Genomic DNA, 11,645 nt, shown 5'->3' with positions numbered 1-11,645 from the left:
CAATGGTCTTTTGTACTAAGAACCATCTTGTCTGGTTTTATATCTTTGATCTCCCCCATCAGGCAATTAATTTTTTCTTTTTTATTTTTTTTCTGCCCTACTGTACTTATAATGCTGTCCTTGTCTTCTTTCTAAACCTTTTACTCTTCATTTGAAATTCTGGTATTCTGTATTCAAACTCAAACCACTATTGCTGTTTATTTTTCTGAATTTCTCTCCCCAGGGTATTTATCCAGTCCTCACTATTAAAAACCAATAGCCACTGAAGTCAATGAAAAAATGACAAAGTCTGCACATTTCCAAGAATTGTGTTTTACCTTACAGAGCAAAGTACATCATTATCGTTGAACACAGGAATGGTAGTCACAGAGTGTGCTCTTAGCTGTGTGGGAATCAATGGCAACTTTCAATAGTCTCCAGTTCATTTAGGATTTCAGAAACAGTATTTGTCTCTCTTTGGCTAATAGAGTTGATGCATTTTAAACACCTGAGGACTTTAGAAAGTAGGTTTCCCACCTCATTGTATAGACAAAATGCCTGGCTTTGCTCAAAGTCACGTCAGATCTGCATTGTCAAAAATACTTGACTGAAGATGGAGTCTGCAGGTTTGCTGCACAGTCACAGTCAGGGACAGGGATTCCTGAACAGGTAGGGAAGCTATCCACAAAGCTGTCCACCAGCAATGTGGTTCATAAGCAGAGGAGAAAGCAATGCCAAGGAGCAAGAGGACTGGAGACAATTTTTATTATAACAGTGGGTCACAACCTAACTATGGTTTTAACATCCATCTTTATTGAAGCTGACTAAACCAATTCAAATGTAGCTGTGGTCAATTAGGTATGCTAATATATTTACCAACTGAGAAATTTATACTTTTTTCAGGAAAAAAAAAGTCTATATCTGTTTATTTAACATGTAATTGTGAGACATCCCAGTCTTGACTATAGGCTGTAGTTGTTACTGCAGCGGAGATATCCCACTGTAATCATAATCACTGTGCCACTGGCAGCAGATGAATGCAGAACTGCAAGCTTCAGCTCCTCGTTGATTACCAGGTTTTCAGTTCATTGCTTCCTTTTCTAGAAAACACTGAGATGCACAAACAGAATATTATTATTATTCTGCAGCGAATAGGCAGATTTATTATGCAGACCATGAATGTACTTTCGATTTTTGCTACTGCTCAGCAAACATCCTGCAGGGTTCTACAACTGGATATTAGAGAAAATGTTAAGTCAGCTTCCAGGAAACAGTCTGGGGAGTATTTACAGAGTTACAGAGTTTGTTTTAGCAAGTGCTTCGCAGCTGTTAATAACAAATATGTTGTGATGACAGTTTGAAAACTGCCACTTACCTTAGACTAGTAACTTTGATGTACTGGGATCCAGTGTTTCAAGGTAACATTTCTGACAACTTGTCTTCTCCCACATACCCAGAAATATTAATCTTTGAAAGGGATACTCATGCCTTAGATAAAGAAGAACATGGTTACTGTGGTAGATATACCCTAATCAGCCTAATTGAAAATAACAAAAAGCATTCAACAGCATATGTTACAGGGGACTCTGAGTACCAACTCAGGTTTCTAAGCTATCTTAAAACTTGCATTTCTTCACTTCTACTGCAATTATTATCAGTGCTCACCAGGGTAGAACTAGTTCAGATATGCCTACACTGGCTACAGCTGCAGCACTGAATGAAGTACAGATCCATCCCAAGAACTATATTACCATAGAATCATAGAATGTCCTGAATTGGAAGGGACACACTATGATCATTGAGTCCAACTCCTGTCCCTGCACAGGACAACCCCACAGTTCACACCGTGTGTCTGAGGGTGTTGTCCAGTCTCTTCTTGAACACTGTCAGGCTTGGGGCCGTGACACCTCCCTGGGGAGCCTGTTCCAGTGTCCAGAACCCTCTGGGTGAAGAACCTTTTCCTAATGTCCAACCTAAACCTCCCCTGGCACATCTTCCTGACATTCCCTCAGGTTCTGTCATTGGTCACTAAAGAGAAGAGATCAGTGCCTGCCTCTCCTCCTCCCCTTCTGAGGAAGTTGTAGCCACAATGAGGTCTCCCCTCATTCTCCTCCAGTTTGAACAAACCAAATGACTTTAGCCGCTCCTCACACGGCTTCCTCTGCAAACCCTTCACCAACTTTGTAGCCCTCTTCTGGGCACTCTCCAGTAGCTTTAAATCCTTTCTATACTGTGGTGCCCAGAACTGCATACAGTGCTCCAGGTGAAGCTGCACCTACCTGTACAGTTTTGTATCTGATATGACAGCTGGTTCTGCCCACTGCAGCGGGGAATGCCTCTGGACTACAATGTTGTTAGTATCTGCAAAGATATTATATGTAATCACACATAAAGGGTAAATACAGAACCCCTGCCAAGATAACCGTATCTTCTATTAAATAAGAAACAGCCACAGTCTGTTCATCTTTATTTTCCAGCTGTATTGTTACATAATTTTGTGATCCTATCTAACAAGATGGATCAGTCTGGAAGGGAAGATGCGACTGATCAAATTAGCTAAAAACCAGCTCACAGCACAAATGTGATATTTGTTTGAAATTTTATGTCCTCCCAAAAGCTGTTGTCACAGCAAAGACTGTTCTTTGATGTGATTGAATCAAGTGTTTGATCCAGAAGTAACCTTAGTTTTCACAAAAACTATGGGTTTGTTGTTTTTTTTTCCACTAAAAATACAGTTATTGGATATGCATTTTATTTTTCTTTAACACAGTTTACCATCAGTCACTACGGTCTGCAGACTTTCTGGAGATATCTTCTTAACAGTTTCATACCATGCTGCATCTTGAATAACATTCAAATTTGATCAATTATGTACATTAGGAGTATTTGTCTTTCTTGCCTTTAAAATTCCAAGAATTTTGCCAAAGCATGTCACTTTGAAGCTTTGTAACATAACCTCCTTAAGTGACTGCAGTTGAAAAATGTGTGTAAGATTGACATTGATGAGTTATTCCTGAGTCTGAGCCAGTCATGACCATGAGAATGCTTTAATGTCAATCATCCTCTGCTTCCCTTGACCTTTAGGAACATCATCCACACGAGCTGGGACTTCTCTATCCTTTCCTTAGCAGGGTTGCCTAGCAGCAAAAGTGTTTACCCACAGCTGCATTGCCAATGTGCAAGGATGAACCCTGGTTGTTTCCCAACCCCATTGTTGGCATTCTCTTTTGTAGGTGAGAAACAAAACAGAAACTAAAAATTGCTTGTTAAATCGAAAACAAAACAGCAAATAAAGGATTGCAGATTATTTAGAGTCACTCACACAACAGTTACTGCCCGGGAGTAATAAAGGAAATTATTTAGATATTTCCTGTAAGAATTCTCAGCCACTGCATTGCAGGAACAACTTTGAGTATTGTTAACACATAACAGCCTTAATGTTTCACAAATGAAATCCTGCAAAAGGCTACTATCATTAATCATTGGTTGTAAAATGCTGTTGAGCAATTTAACCTACAGAATCAGTCTGCTGTAGCAACCACAGTATAGTTCAATCCTTGTAATAATGCATATTCAATTATCTAGCTCATCTTCTTCTGTCTTTATTATAATTGATAGTCAGGAACGGTTTAACTGCAGCTCTCCATTAAAAAAAAAAAAAAAATTAGAGTAAAACTAAAAGAATGGCATGCCATCATTCCTACCCGCGGGGCGTATAAGAAACTCAATATGTAATTTTTCAAAGCAACTTTAGATTTGAAACTGTTCTTAATGCATTGACTTTGAAAATGTCTGTATACTTCAGTCCTTGCCAAATGTGTCAGACGTTAAGATGTCCACAAAGATGTCTGTAGAATTATATTAAACAGCACAGATGCAGTCACTGGAGCCGGCTGCCAGCAGCACCATTGCTGCAGTGGCCTTAATGCCCCTCTAGCCAGAACTATCCATGTTTCCTCAAGCAATGCTTGTTGTGCTGATCAGTATAGATGTAGCAAGGCATCTCTACAAAGCTTGTGCTCAAGGTCCCTATTTTAAAAAGCATAAGTCTAACTTAGCAACCTGAAAACAGGGTTTAGCATGAGCCTAACTTCTTTAGTGGCTTCAGATTTTGATAGCAGCAATTAGCATATCTGAAGATAAGTCTGAGATTTCTTCCAGTCATCACTACTTCCAGATAATTTCACTACTAATGTTTTTTTAACCTGACAGGAAAACAAAACACCAAACCAACATGAATTTGACTAGCATGATTTCATGGATCTTCTTTCACAGGATTAATTCCCAACAATATAGAATGAGATAATTTTATCTGGACATCAGAATATAAAAATACAAAATACAGAGGACAACACTAGACATACATCCAACTAAAATTCTGTGTACATTGGCAATCTAGAGATGGCTGGAGAGAGGATATACAGTAAGAGCACTGAGTATTTTTCTCTCAATATTTACCTTTCAGCTTCTAGCAAACAATAATTTAGGGACTTCCTGGGTGACAAATGGTACCTAGACTGGTTTTTGATTAATTTCTACTCTATGGGTTTCTTCAGTCCCTTTCTACACTCCATGATACTTCCAATTTCTATAAAATCCCATGGCAATCCCATGTAATTCAATCCTGCATTGTGCAAAAAGTGTGCAAAGGATAAATGTCTAGATTACAAATAAGGACTGGGAAAGAAATAACACAATCATTTCCAGTATTTCATTAAAATTTTTCAGTGTTGTAACATTTTAAAAATAAATGTATGAACAAAACTTTTGAGCTCTACAGATCAGTTGTTACAGCTTTTAGACACCTTTATGCTCTGCGTATGTAGCCTTAAGGCTTTTTTTTGCATCTTTACTATACACCTGTAATAATATCAGTATTTTTAAAATGTCAGAAAAATGTAGTATCTATACTAGCAAAGTTGGAAACTTTTGATGATACTCTTCTGAAGAATTTCCCTTTGGGCAATGTTCTGCATGTATTTGATTTATTTTTTATGGTATGTTTTCCAATATTGAAAGAAATGTGATTTATTTTTATAATCCAGTAAGAACAGAACAATGGATTCATTACATGTTTGTTGATCAATTATGCAAAGAGATAATTTTATCTTCAGATAATTTGCTGATTTGTAAGTTCTTTTTTGTTTTCATATTTTTGATGTAGTGCCATTTTGCTGAAAGAAATAGACTACAAAAGAAATAAAAATCAAGAACTGTAGTTGAAATGGAAAACAGTATTTTTTTCTGTTGGTCTACTACAATGGAAAAGGTTAAATTGGGAAAATCAACTCTCAGAACAGTTTAGATCACAAGGATATCCCTGGACACTAGAAGTTGCAAAATGGTATAAGTAAGTTTGCTAGATTTTAGTTAGTGAATTTTCCTCTCAGTGTCCAGGTTAGACAGAGATTAATAGAGACCACTTCAAAACTTATGCTCTTCAGAAAAAAACATATTAATTTCCTGGACCACTATTCCTAATGATAATGAAGTGCCAATGCTCAATGAAAACCTGAACATGGATATCAGGAAAGTGACCTGTTCTGAAGAGGTACCTTCACCACTGAGTTTATCCTTTCCTGGCACTCAAATCAATTTAGTTTGGTATCACAGGGGGAAAGCAAGGCAAGGTGTGGCTGAAAGTGTTCTAACATATATGTTTAAGGCAGATGAGATGAGCTACCTTCTGAATGTATACATCTTTCGTTACTGAAGATAAAAATTAGATGACTGGAGAAATAGCCTTAAATAAAAGTGTCAAGGAACTGCCTTTGGCTCTGAGGCAACCTGATGTGGAAGGTTTGCATCTGTATTACTAAATTCTTCCACTTTCTCAACGGCTTGACTGAACTGATTATCTTACGCCTAGACCATCCTAACTCCCAGACTATGCTGGAGGATTGACCATGGACAAGGCACTGAGCAACCTACTTTGACCAGCAGATTAGACCAGATAACCTCCAGAGGCACCTTTCAATCTAAATCATTCTACAAACCTATGATTGTCAGGGGTACTACTAGATCACATGAACCACAGACTTGCAGTGCCTATAGTAATAGTCTAATACAATGGATTATGTTGCATCAACCTAAGGACCTTTGACTGATGACATATAGAAAAAGGGAACAAAAATGTCAGAAAATGAAAAATTGATCCTTTCTTGGTTTTACCTTTGATTTCAGTAAATTAAGGTTTTCAGATAAAATCTATTGTTCTGAAATTTGTAAGCAGCTCTAGTAATAGAGTAATTACTCTTTGGTAGTGTGACCATTTCCCTGACAAATGGAGAAACCATGACTCAGGTTTCTAAGGTATAACTGATAAAAGACATATTATTAATAAAAAAGTCTATAATCATTGATGTACTCCTGCAAGTGCTAATATTGCAGTACTGTGACTTGTACTACATTATGTTATGTAGCTGGATCTGCCAGTATACTATATTAAAAAAAAAAAAAATCAAGAATGTATCACAGATCAAATTTTGTGAGTCTGATGGTACAGAGACTTGTTCTTCATCTCATCTAAGACAGCTTGAAGTTCAAAGTTTAGCCAAATATTACTGCAGGAGTAATTGCCTTTATGATTGCAGTATACTCACAATTTGGTAGGAAATGCAATAAACATACATTGCTTTCTACAGAAGTATGTATTTAAAAAAAGTCATGGTTCTGCTCAAGTTAAAAGCGATTTTTTCCCCTGAAGTTTTTTTTTAAACCATTTTTTTCCCCTGAACTTATAAGTGTGACTTTGGCACATGTGGCCATATCCAGAGCATCCAGCATGCTCAGGTTTTGATAGTGGCACATCCATGGTGGGTTGGATATGCAAGAGCTGTGACAGGTTTTCAGGACTGCAAATGGGTTTTTGCAGCACACAGAATCTGGGGTTCTTTATACCTGAACTGATTAATTGAGGGCTGTATATATGAACATAGTGACACACCTGACACCAGCCCAGACATTCCCATTATTTTTGGCAGTACAGTGATATGACCCAAAATAAAGCTTCTCAGCATGCCAGGCTTAGGCTGGAACTCAGATATTTGTAACAAATGTGAAGCAATGCAGTAACGAGATGTACAGAGTTTATGTGAGATTGACGTAAGTACAGAAAGGTATTATGGGAACAGTGGGTGTTAAGGCAGAGTTTGAGAGGGTTATGGGATTTGTTCAGAGAAAAAGAATGAAACGTAAAGACAATCACAGGCTGTCTTGCTAGTGTGAATTATTTGTAAAATTCTGCTTTCCTAGATATGCACTGCAACTGTTATCTGTTTGTTACTGTTACATATAATTTAAAATGTTTAAGTAATTTATGAACCTGAAGAAGTTTTATTCTTAAATCATTCATGAACTTTGGGGACATTTAATTTTTTATCAAACCTTTATTGAAAAACATAGAGCCACCAAGATGGTCAAGGGGCTGAGTGTTTGGCCTGTCAGGAGAGGCTTATTCAATCTGGAGAAGAGATGGCTTTGGCAGACATAACAGCAGATTATCAGTAATTTTGAGGTGGTTATGCATCCAGACCATTTACAGTGGTGTGTGGTAAGAGATCAAGAGACAACTTCTCATTACTTGAACCATGAGAGGTTCAGACTGGATATGAGGGAAAAAATTTCCCACAAGGACAGTCAAGCATCAGTAATAAAAAGTTTGTGTATGTTTGGAGGTTTTTAAGACCCAGCTGGATAAATACCTGAAAAACATAGTCTAATCTCATAGGTGATCCTGTTTTGAGCAGGAAGTTGGACTAGAGATCTCCTAAGGTCCCTCCTATCCTGAATTATCCTATGTTCCTATGGTCTTGAACAACAATTTCCAGAAAAGTGTATTATGAGCCAAAAAAAGTTCAGGTATTTTAATATTGACATCCTTAAGCTCAAAAATACACAATATTAAAAAAAAAAATAATAATCTAAATGCCTTTCCACCAGAAATAGTTTACATTCTTTTTTCTCAAGTAATATCTTAACAGTTGAAATAATCTGTCTGCTGAGAACATTCTGAAAACTCCAAGGCACATCACTTTAGTAGAGAGACTGTGGATAAACTTTCTATTGCTTAGCACTTCACTGCATCAGACCTTAAGAAAATCCTTAATTCTTCAATGTGGAAGGGAATTTCGGGGCAAAGATATCTATTGAAATGAGCTGATAGTGATTTCATTAACTAAATCTGAAAAGAGTCTCACTGAAAATGTAAAAATATCTTTAAAAAAAAACACCTTTGCAGCTGGGCTCAATGTGGGTGTGGATGGGCAGGTTTTTTTTTTGTTTTAAATGAGTGTTGTTTTATGAAGCATTAAAACAAAAGCTTTAAGCAGGTTTAGGATAGGATCATTCCTCTTGAGTCATATAATATTTAATTTATAGAAAACTGGAGAGAACTTTAAAGTTCTGCAGCACGGAAAGAGCAAATGAACTAGCAACTGCTTTGTTTTCTCTCTGTAACAATACACATAGGAAAAGACTGTTCGATGGAGGAAAAAAAAAAACACAAAACCAAAACCAACCAAACAGACATGGGTGGGAGAGAGATGATTATGGTTCAAGCATAACAAAAGTCTCAAGCCAAATGGGTGTCCTTACTGGAAAAAATAGTGAAAGAGTGACTCAGGTAAATACTAGATTAATTACAAAATATTAGTTACAAATGAAAAGAAATCTGAGGAGTTAGGGGGAAAAAAATTGTTATACCCTTGTGATATAGAAGTAGAAATACTACATGCAATAAGCATGTAGCTTTAGCTGGGAAAACAAACAAACAAACAAAAGTGTAAACACTTGCATATAAGATACAAGTATTGTTCTGTTGTCAGTAGTGCCCAACAACAGAGGAGCTTCAGGACACAGCAGGTCTGCAGCTTACCCAAAGCTTCCTCCCAGCCTCCAGAAATTTGTAACTCAGGGAATTCATGAGCAACAGTTTCTATCTTTATATCCTATAACTTTAATAGGATTTTCTAGATGCTGCATGACCCTGTGTAAATTTAGCATCTGTAATATTCCATGAGAATGAATTAGTACCTGAACTATACACCAGTAGGAGCAGCATCTTGGTTGATTCTGAACCCAGCATCTGCTGGAATCATCTGAATCTACTAAGCCTTTCTTGATTTTCTACAGGACACTCAGACTCTATAAAATCTGGAAAGGATTTTATTATATTCTGTTGTTATCCCTGACTCCCCCAGACAACTTTTTCCCAGTCTCAGTCTGTGGTTTTAATCATCTTTATGACCCTCTGTGCTTCTTTTTCCAGTTTTACTATAGATTTACTGGACAGGATAACTAGATTTTGTGTGGTATTTAAGATGTGAGCATGTAATGACTTTCTACAGTGGTATAAGTTTCTTTTTTCCAGTTCTACAATCCTAGTATTCTCAGTGCCTCTCACCAGCTGATATCTCTTAGTTCCAATATTCAGCTTAGAGACCGCCATTGTGTATATTAAAACAAAAATCCTTGATTTCTTACAGGTAAATAATTTCTCTATTGAATTTACCCCACTTTGCCTCTCTTATGGTGGCTGCTCAACAAAGGTGATTATAAAGAAGCAGAGCAATTTATTTAATATCAGGTTTACTCTCCAGATCCATTGGTAAGACAGATTCCTCAGACCTGCATATGTAATATAAAAGCAATGTCAGAAAACAGGTTAACAGAGAAGTGCTAAAACAAGTTGGTTATTACCTGTAAGGTTTAAAAGCCAGATGATAGACTTCAGAAAATCCCAAGGTAATAAAAACAAAACCTTGCTTAAATCTTCTATTATCAAGGTGTTTTGGAGAATGGAAAGTCTTGTGATTTTCCCTAAGAACCGTATTGGCAATAATCCAGAATTACAAACTAGTAAATTTTACTTCAGCATTGAGCAAACTGAAGGAGAAATAGAAATCGTGTTTGGGAGGACATAGATTAACACGTAAGGCTGACAATCTTCTATGGCTCTCTATAAAGGAAACCCATGCCTCTCTAAATTATTTAAATTTTTGAAGCAAGACAGTGAAATTTAATTAAAAGAAAACAAGTTGATAGGAATTATATTTTTTAAAAAGTTTTATAATACAGAATCTCACTATTTCTGGTACTAAGAAATTGTCCAATATTTTACCAGAATGAATAAAAGGTCAAAAATTTAGAAACAGTTACATGAGAACAAATTTAAAACTGATTTGTGTTCACTTTTGCTCTTCCCTAACTTTGGCAAATAAAGTTAAGACTTTATTTTAATCAGCTGCGGTCCCTCTCTAGTTAACAGAGAGAAATCAGATAATGATTATCACATCCTAAACCAAACCTCTGATAGGTCAGAGGCATTGCTCTCTAGAAGTATGTGTCTCTCACTATTGGTGGTAGATGGAGTTTAAAGGACTTACTTAGACTAATCAACAAATTTTACATAGTCAAAATAAGCAAGATGAATCCCTTTCTACCTATTCAGAGAAGCCACCGTGTAGTACCACTGGCATTGTACCACACTTGTATTACAGTAGCCTCAAATATTGGATAGATATATTGATCTTTTGTGTTAAAATTACAAAGCCCACAAAAGGGTATCATCTCAGATGTACAATTACTAAATGAAACAAGTTTATTTCTTCAACTGGTGATTCGATTACTGGATTCCTATTACTTCAGCATCTGTGACTATCAGAGCATTCTCTCTGGGACAGACTGCCCTCAGCCTTGTGTGATAGAAAGGAAATCAGGAAGAAAAAAACATCCATCCTGAGTTATGTGGCCTTTGGGGAACTTCAGGGCTTTATGCAATCAGCACATTCTCTGCCTGAATGAGTTATACACACCTGTGTCAGGGATGTTTCTGTTTAGTTGATGATTCAGTTTATAAACTATATAACTAAATCAATGGCTCCCATTAGTTGTAATGTGAGCTATTGACTTTTCCTTTACCTTGGACAATTCAAACAAAGGGATTCCCATGGGGACACTGTAGAGGAGAAAAAACACACAAACAAAACCACTAACCAAAATAGATATGAAACCAAGCAGAACAAAAAGAAAATGGACTAACAAATTTTGAGGAAGAATAGCATACTTTTGTGCCATGATGTGATATTTGTGTCATAAAACCTTGTGTTTTTACTGATCGCACAGTACTAGAAGTAATAGAGGATGAAATGTAAAGTCGTGTTTGTGCGATTTTCATCATCTGTCATTCATGACATGGAAGTCTCAGAAAACCATCAATGAAGCTTATCACCAAGCTGTTTTTTGTGGCTTTTGTGAAGTGCTTCTGGATTTGATCTTTCACAAGAAGGGATTTTATGTGAGCACACACATTTAGTCTGATTATAATATTGTTCTCTTTTTATTATTTAAAAGTAACAACTAAAGACCCCCACTAAAATCAAAGATTTCTTGATTTTGATCTAAGCAGAATGCAGAAGCACCGCTAATCTGAGACCAGGAAAGTACCAAATGTCAAAGAAGAACATCAAGAGATAACCACGTAACTGCCTACATTCACAGATGTCCAATCTCCAGCCTTGCTGCTCTATGTCATAGGGAACATGCTGATTGCCCTTTGCAGGGCCAGCCTCAAATTCTTGCTCTGAAGGAGGTAAAGTAGGCAATTCAGCCCACACGCTTCTGCATCCACCTCTCCTAGGGCAGAATAAAGTCTCTGAATTTGGAGG

At 36.8% G+C, this 11,645-nt stretch overlaps 1 long non-coding RNA gene across 1 annotated transcript; it reads right to left on the bottom strand.

Moving 5' to 3' along the window:
* Window positions 1-579: 579 nt before the first annotated feature.
* On the bottom strand, window positions 580-2,342 carry LOC139827776 (uncharacterized). Its single transcript, XR_011738713.1, has 3 exons — window positions 2,259-2,342; window positions 1,355-1,467; window positions 580-1,089 (listed from the first exon to the last, which is right to left on the bottom strand). It is a non-coding gene; the product is annotated as an uncharacterized lncRNA (long non-coding RNA).
* Between the last annotated feature and the right edge of the window lie 9,303 nt (window positions 2,343-11,645).

The sequence above is a fragment of the Patagioenas fasciata genome, chromosome 3 (assembly GCF_037038585.1).
Source record: "Patagioenas fasciata isolate bPatFas1 chromosome 3, bPatFas1.hap1, whole genome shotgun sequence".
NCBI classification, from domain to species: Eukaryota; Metazoa; Chordata; class Aves; order Columbiformes; family Columbidae; genus Patagioenas; species Patagioenas fasciata.
Note: the sequence above shows the minus strand (reverse complement) of the source record. Positions and strands in the feature narration are given on the sequence as shown.